This window comes from Pinus tabuliformis, chromosome Q, assembly GCF_031772625.1.
Source record: "Pinus tabuliformis cultivar Carrire ecotype Pingquan chromosome Q, CPIR1, whole genome shotgun sequence".
Lineage (NCBI taxonomy): Eukaryota > Viridiplantae > Streptophyta > Pinopsida > Pinales > Pinaceae > Pinus > Pinus tabuliformis.
In genome coordinates, this window is record NC_142296.1 from 1,234,249,439 (window position 1) to 1,234,257,905 (window position 8,467).

The window sequence follows — 8,467 nt, forward strand, 5'->3', positions numbered from 1 at the left end:
ATCAGCTAAGTGAGGAAACACAAGAAAAAATGAAAATATAATTCTCATTGTAAGTATGAATACCTGGATCAATGCAAGATGATTTCTTGTAGACAAGAAGGGAGGCTCCAAAATCGAAGCATAGGCAAACTTTTGGAGGGTGTTTGTAGTCGCTACAACACTAGAAACACACTTGTAGAACTCCAACTCTCTGTATGGACCTTGTCTCATGCAAAACAGGTCCAACTCTTCCAAAAGTATTGTTCAGTTCTTTGATTATCACGACTTCTTCACTCAGCTTGAGCTAAAGATGTAGTCCCTACCATTCTCTTCATCAGCAACACATATACCAAGCCAAGTGATCTAAATTTGGAATATTATATTTTTGTGCTAAGATCCTCATCATAATTTAAAAATGTGCTTGAGGTTCGTACTCCAAAATAGCAAGTAAAAACATGAGTTTTTATGTGTGTTTACTTAAGTTAGTTTCATGAAAAACTTAAAAAAAAACATGAAATCAAAACACTAAATGTAATCATGCATCAATCAGTAATACACCAGCCATTGTTAAAGGATTTCACCCCTCCTGGGCTACATTTCCTTGGATCATCTCTAAAGGCATGACCCCTTCTCATTATGCTCAATGTCTAGAAAAGAAGAGTACATAAACTGCTGAAATGGAATGGCTAGTTTCTCCTCCAAAGAAACAACTTATACAAGAGTTCTCACTCAACACACATGTTAAACTACTTTCAAACATGTAAACCTTCAACATAGGCATCTTACACTAAGACCCCATACTCCAACTTCAAAGAGAATAAATAGTACCACAATCCACTTAAAGTACATATACAAGTCTCTTCTCCAAAACACATATAGAGAAAAGAAGAAATAAAGCTACAACACTGATGTAATGGTTGTTGTAGAAAGAACATGGAGGTTGGAAGACCCTTGGAAGGTCATATCCATCTTCAAACTCCTCCATAAACTGAATCAACACTCTGGTTGACCATGGCACCCATAGGCTTCAATTTTCAAAAATCCTATTTAGAAGTGCTCCTTGGATCCTGAGACTTGCTCCAATGAGTCTAGAATTTCCAAAAATGGCTATCTAGCCTCATTTTGCATCCAATTTGGTAGAAAACTAAAGAAGTTATGACCTCTCCTAGTTAGGTCACTATTCGCTCCACAAATTTCTCTAAATCCGGCATGATCCTCCAATTTCGCCCGAAAAAGCACTAACTGGATGAAGATTTCACTGCGTAGTGGGAAAATTTATAGGATGGTTAATTCTGCCCATAACCCTGCCAGCAGTTATAAAAAATGTCAGTCCTACCGGTCACATGATGCAGTTAGGATCTGACGGTTTAGGCAAACGGTGGAGGTCACATGAAATGTCATGGTCTGTGGATAAGGTGGTCACATGGGAGGGCCACCAGCAGTCACGCTGGCGGTCTCCCCCCCAACCTGATGGTCAGTTCATAATAATACAAACCGTGGCCATTAATAGTTAAGACACAAGCTGCAGGCGTAACGGTAAACCTTGGCGTTGTTGTGTGGGAGGTCATGGGTTCGACCCTGGCCTCCTACCTGTCTTTGCCAACCATATTTTAGCCGACCATTAGGAGGACACGTGGCGGCCATAACTATCAGTGTCGATAGCTCCAACACAAATCACGATCGAAAATAGTTCACACATTACTGGTGCACAGACCCTATACCTGAGCGATCAGTGATCAGCGAGAAAAGGCAGACCCGACAAAACTATTAAACCACACCCTATAACCATATCGCATCCGAGATTCATCAACATATCGCAATCGGCGGAGCCGAAGAGATTCATGGCCAATTCTTATCCATTGTTCCTTGCGATGTGTGATGTGCGATCATCACATCGCACCCCTTTCTTGCTCGGGGCTGATTTCTTAATGCTGTCAGTTTGCCACTTGCGACCCGCCTCCGATCTACGATTTCAATATCGCAAATCCGAACTCGGTAGTGTTCCTGCAAAATGCGAGGCCAATGGCATCCTACCACTTGGTACTTCCCCATTCGCTGAAGACTCTGCCATGTCATTTCCTCTACCATTTTTTTATCTATTTGACAATGTGAATAGATCGCGTTTCTGCCAGAATACGGTGTCCGTTTCGTGCAAAATGAGTTGCGTCGGATTCAGGATGATGAGCACTATGCATTCATTCAGGTTCCACACCATTCTTACAACTTTTATTTTTGAGCATAATTTTGAGCTCCTGATCACCAAGTCAAACTGAGTTGTTTTGATTGGGGATGACGAGTATATAGATGCACAAGTAAAATATATTATCAAAGTTTTAGATTCATCTCTGGCATTGCTCCGCTGCCATCAGGCCTAGTTAGTACCCCAACAGAGTCACTTCAGGAACACAAGCATTTCTCTGCTGCCAACGAGCCTAAACAGTACCCCGATGGAGTTACTTGCTTCACCTCTCTGTGCATGAAGCCTTTCTCTTCTTTTGACCTTTATTTCATTTTTTTTCAAAGAACTGTGCATAGGCACTTATTTATTTCATGAGGCGGAAGAGGGATCTCAACTTATTGAGAGCAGAAAAGGTTGTCCCTTCAGAGAAGTATATTTATATATATTTACAACATACTTGTTAAGGTTCCCACCTCTCCTTACTCTACCTGAATTAGTTGACAAGGGTTAACCGAAAATAAAAGATTTATTATAGTAGGCGGTACTAGTTAAAAGTGCAAGCATTGTGGTTTCACCACGACTCTCTATGAAAGGAACATATTTTCCATCAGGGTATCATTGACTAAAAGAAATGCAAGGTTCACATAAAGAGAGGGAATAGGCAGATAACCAAGCTTTGATAGGAGTACAACTTCCTCTTGGACTTCACTTATCTTTCCTAGAAGCCAAACATGGCTTCATGCAGAAACTAACCTACGGCCAAAAAGAAAACAAGCTAAAGGAAAGAAGCGAAGCAAACAAAATGAAGCAACGTGAATAAAATCAAAGAAACAACGAAGAAAAGAAAATATACTCCTACTCCTAACCTAAACAAAACATAGGTCAGACTTACGTAAGGTGATACTTCCAATGCAGCCACTAATGCATTGGCTGACCTATATAGGTGAGGGAACGCATGTCAAGAAATATATACAAGCATACCAATAAGCAAGAAATATAGGAAAATGCAAACCAAAACGTTCGAAGTTTGAATATACACGCAGAAATGTAACAACGAAAAGCGCATGAAAGACATTCTGTGATTATATCATGGTGTCTTGACACACTGCGACTTACAAACATACGGGCACAAATTTGTGAACTGTGAAGGCGAGTGAACATGAAGAAAGAAGAAAAAATTTGTTTTGAAACAGTGCTCGCCATGTACGACTCCTCCAATGACTAAGTGATAGGATCATGTATTATATATGGAGGATGTGACAATTGTAATACAAATTTATTTTCAATATGTGAGATAGAGTGATGATGAGCCTCAAAAGATTCAACATTACTCTGATCGGAAGCAGAACTGACCTCAAGACTATGAGAACCTGACATAACCATCAACTCGAGGTTGAAGTGCCTTAACAACTTGGGGAAGTTCCAACTCATCAGAAGGTAGATCGTCACAGATCGGTGGCTGGGAAAGATTAACAGTGGAAAAATCAAAATCGTGACCAAATGAATCAATGAAGAGGTTGCAACAACCACGATCAGAAAGTTCAAGATCACAGATGGAGGCATCCTCATGATCTGATGAATCGTAAAGAGGGGAATATGAAAAATAATAAATTTCACCCTCTAAGTTTTCAGAAAGATGAGATGAGAGATTAGGAAGATCAAGAGTAGAAGATTCATCCTCTCCACATTTGGATGAAAAACTGACATCCCACATGTTCTGTGAATGATCGGAAGTAGTAACATCATCAGAAACTAAATTTTCACAAGATTCAATAGAAATGAAAGAATCATGGGAAATGTCAAGATGATGAAGGAGAGGTGTGGAAGGAAGAGAATCATCCTTTGTCATAGATTCTTGTTCAACTATGGGCTCCCCCACATAATCATCGTGAATGATATCACAAGTTGGTTGCTCAACACCAACTCCATCCAACACTTGATCCTCATGAACATCACAAGAGAGATTTGAAACAGGTGAACAAAACACATCACAATCTAAAGGATCAGAAGGACCAAAGGCTGGACGACGAAGAGATAACACTTCATCACAATAATCATGTTGACAGTCCAAACCTGTGCTGAAATTCTGAGTATGTGAGGTGGGAAAAAATGGTGGTAGATCAACAGATGAATTTTCAACTTCTCCTACCTCAGCTTGTGGAACTAGAGTTGTTTGATGAGAGGAGGATGGAGGGTCACTTGGAACGACAACATTCTCCATCGCAGATGTAGAAGCTCTAACGCTGATGTAACAGCCCTAGTGAAAATTCCATGTAATAAAAGTTAATAAAGGCAAAATAATAACCACGGTTGATGGGACACTTATTCCAAGTTGAATGTTGGGCAAGACATCCTAGTGTGGGTATTCATTTGATTATTATTGGTTAAGGAAATTGGAAAAGGCAATGGCTAAGGCTTTGGAAAGGAAAAATGGAAAATTTGGCACATTTATTTATGAAAATAATGGAAATTAGGAGAAAAGGGAGGCGAAAGGTCACAAGTTGCATGTGAGGAGGAAATTGAAGGAAAATAATGGAAAATGAAGAAAATAGAGGCCTTATTCATAAAAAGGCTTCTGAGAATCAGTTAGTAACCCTTTTTTAGTTCAGTTTTAGAGCTCTCTCATTATTCTCTCTCTCTCATACTCTTGGATACTTAGATTTTTCTTGGAGCACTCTTGGAGGGTGTGGCATACTTGGATTTTTGGAGCAAGAAGGCAAAGGAAGAATAGGAAAGCACAAGAGGACATCGAGATCAATAGATACAACGGATTTTTCTTGCAGGTACCAAGTTGCATGTATCTTTTCCTCATTTTTTTTGGCATGCATAGCGTATGCATGTGGATTGTTGGTCACGATCTGTCACTGGCATGGAGGATTGCCTAGATTGGCAATGGTTTACCTAGCCTCGCCATTTCCTGGATAACCTTGGAGCTTGTGGGTTTATTTCCTTTTTTTTGTTGGTTCTCATGTTTCCTTAGCTTGGGTTAAGTTATTAGTTCCTACAAGCCCTAGTTGGACAAACGTTATGGAAGCCCTATAACAACTTAGGTTGAGTTACTAGTCCTGGAAGCCTTGGTTGGACAAACGCTCTGGAAGCCCTTGGCGGGTTGAGTTACTAGTTTGTGAATCCCTGGTTGGGCAAATGCTATGGAATGCCGACGAAAATTGTGGGTTGAGTTACTGGTCCTGGAAGCCTTGGTTGGAACAAACGCTCTGGAAGCCCTAGAAGGTTTGGATAGAGACCAATTTGATGATGGTTTTTGTGATGTCCAATCATGAGGTGGAATCATTGTTTGATGGGTTGAGGTGGATGGCCTCTGGAAAAACTATATGGTTTTGGATTGATGTGTTCTATCAGATCCCACATTCATGCTTGGAATATGACATGGGGGTGAATGGCTGAAGAGAGATTTGGCTCAGTCATTCTATTGTCAGGTGGAATGTGGAAGTCCCATCTCGGGTTTGGATTTTGCGTCATCAATATGACGTTATTTCTCCTTGTATTTCTATGAGTATTATATTGGTTTATATGTGGATTATATGGTTGTGATTTCATTGGTATTTCTATTGTTATTATGTTGGTTATGTATATGTTTTATGACAATAGTTATGTATGGCTCTCATCATGTTTTTACTTGTAAATGAATGAACAATGTATCTATGACCTAATGGATGAAATGGCGGCTAATGTGTTGGAGCATCAATGTCTCTTAGCGACTCTTAGCTAAGTATGAGACCCTTATGATCAGAAATGTTATTTACAGTTGTAGATTACATATTCGTGATATGTTTGACGAAATGTCTACATGGATAGTAGGGGTCCATTCAAGGTCTTATTCAAGTGATTGCATTTGTATTGTCATTTCCTTGTTATCTTAATATTATGAAGGTGTCATTCAATTTTGGGAAGTGACCTGGGCTCTGGGCCTAAAAAATTGGCTCGAATCCCAGGGACGTTGGCACAACACTAAGCAAAATAGTCCCTGAACACTGGCATGCCTTGTCATGAGAGCGTCCAGAGCCTCATGAACACTAACAGGCATGTAGCACGAGACCGTCCAGAGGTCAACTGGTTCAAAATCTTAGTGGGACCCAGGGGTTGGTTGGCAGAAAGGTTGGGATGGTTCTTGAGGGTCCTAATGCTGATGTTGAAGGTTTGTATGGTGTGTTTCCATCGGTTCCACTTCCTTAACATGACTTAGGAGGTCGAATCATATCATAGTGGCCTCTCATTACATGTTTACCCCAGTTGGCCGGTTACTTGGGTAGATGTGGGAGGAGGGTGTTACAGAGTGGTATCAGAGCATGGTTCACCCCTCAAACTAGATGGGATGTGTGTGTTGTTCATGCATTCATGTCGGTTGCATGTGTGTCTCTTATGCTTGTATTCCATGTGCTTTTTGCATTTGCATGGTGTTGATCATGGTTGTAGTGATGTCACCATGTGGAAGTTGATGGTGTTGTTATGGGATGCATCGTCATGAGTGTATGACTGGTTACATGTCGTTATATGTCACTTACATGTATCATTCTTGTATGCTTGGTTACATGTATCATTCTTGTAGGCTTGGTTACAAGTATTGTTCATTTATGCTTGATTATATGTGTTTATGTGTGTGTGTGGTTGATTATGCATTGCTTATGCATGTTAATGTTTGCATGTGGTCAAGTGTACAGTGATGTAATGGTGGTTGTCATGCAAGAGGTCACAGTATGCATTGTTTATAAGGTCATGCATTGATGATTAGACCCTAGTTAGAGTGATGGTTGCATGGTTATATGCTTATGTGTTATGTTTCTATATGCCATCATGTTTATGTTATACGTGTATCATGCTGATTTGTTGATCTTGTAGACGAGGTATCCTCCCTGAACTATACTAAGGTACGTTGGTTTATTGTGATTTGGTTTAGCTGACACGATATACCTTGCAAGGAGAAATATCAAATGGCTAGCAAGATTCTAGACTGCAAAGACTCTCCCTATGGATCAGATGAGCAATATGGTCTTGGGAATTCTTCTGATTTAGCAGATACATTGAGAAGCTTAAAGGAAGAAATAAGCAGTTGTAAGGCAGATAATGACATAATCATACAGGAACAGGAGAAGCTAACAATGGTAAATGTAGTGGTACTTCAACATTTGTCAAATTTGCAACAACAGGGACTACGTTGGATCAGCTATGAGTAAGAGGACATAACTAATGGGGCATATGGTAGTAGGTTGCATGGTGGTCACAGGTCAGATAGAGATGAAACAGTTAGATATGGAAGATTTTTGGACACTCTGGATAGGAGAGGGGATAAACAACTGTACTATTCTATTTCTGGTTTAGATAGGCACTATGATCGTCATCGTTATCATCCTTACAGGAGGAGTGATATGGGATACTTTCCAAATGAGTTTAAGAAATAATAGACACCTACTTTTGATGGAGAGAGGAAGAAACCACGGGATGCAGAGGCATGGTTGCTTGGCATGAGGAAGTTCTTTGGGTTACATGACTATTCAAAGAACATGAAAGCCATAGTAGCTACATTCAGTCTCAAAGGTAAAGCATACATTTGGTGGGAAGATGTGAAGAATGTCAGATGTATTCATGAGGAGGACTTGACTTGGAGTGAGTTTGAGCAATTATTCAAGAAGAAGTATCTATCAGAGAGGTACTTTGATGACACAGCAAACGAATTCTATGAGCTAAAGATGGGATTGATGACATACGAGGAGTACACTAGCAGGTTCTTGGAGCTACTAAGGTATGTGCCTTACCTCACGGAGGAGAAGACTAAGATTCAGAGGTGCATTAGTTGATTACCAGTTGCATTCAAAGACATGATTGAGTTCGATGAGCCTAAATCAGTGGAGGAGACCATTGAAGTGCAAATATGAGACTAAGACAAATTAGAAAGGTAATGCAAAGAACAAAGGAAAGTGGGATAGAAAGCGAGTAATAACATAGGGTACAAGTAGTAAAGAGAATGTAGTGCCATCTAAGAAGTTCAATGCATCAGACGGAGGACTGGGATTTCATTTTTAGGAGCAGAATAAGGATGCAGGCTGGAATCATATACGGTGTTGGACTTGCAGAAAGGATCATCGCAAGAGAGATTATCTACAGAATTAGGGTGGTAGGCCTTAGATATATAGTGCATAGGACACACAGAATGTTGGGGATGTTGGTCAGAGAGTTCCTCATATTTATGCAGCATTGGATAACAAACATGCAAACCATCAGGCATCTATCATTGAGATGGATGGTAAGCTTTGTGATAAAGTTATTTGTATTTTGATTGACCCTGGATCTAAT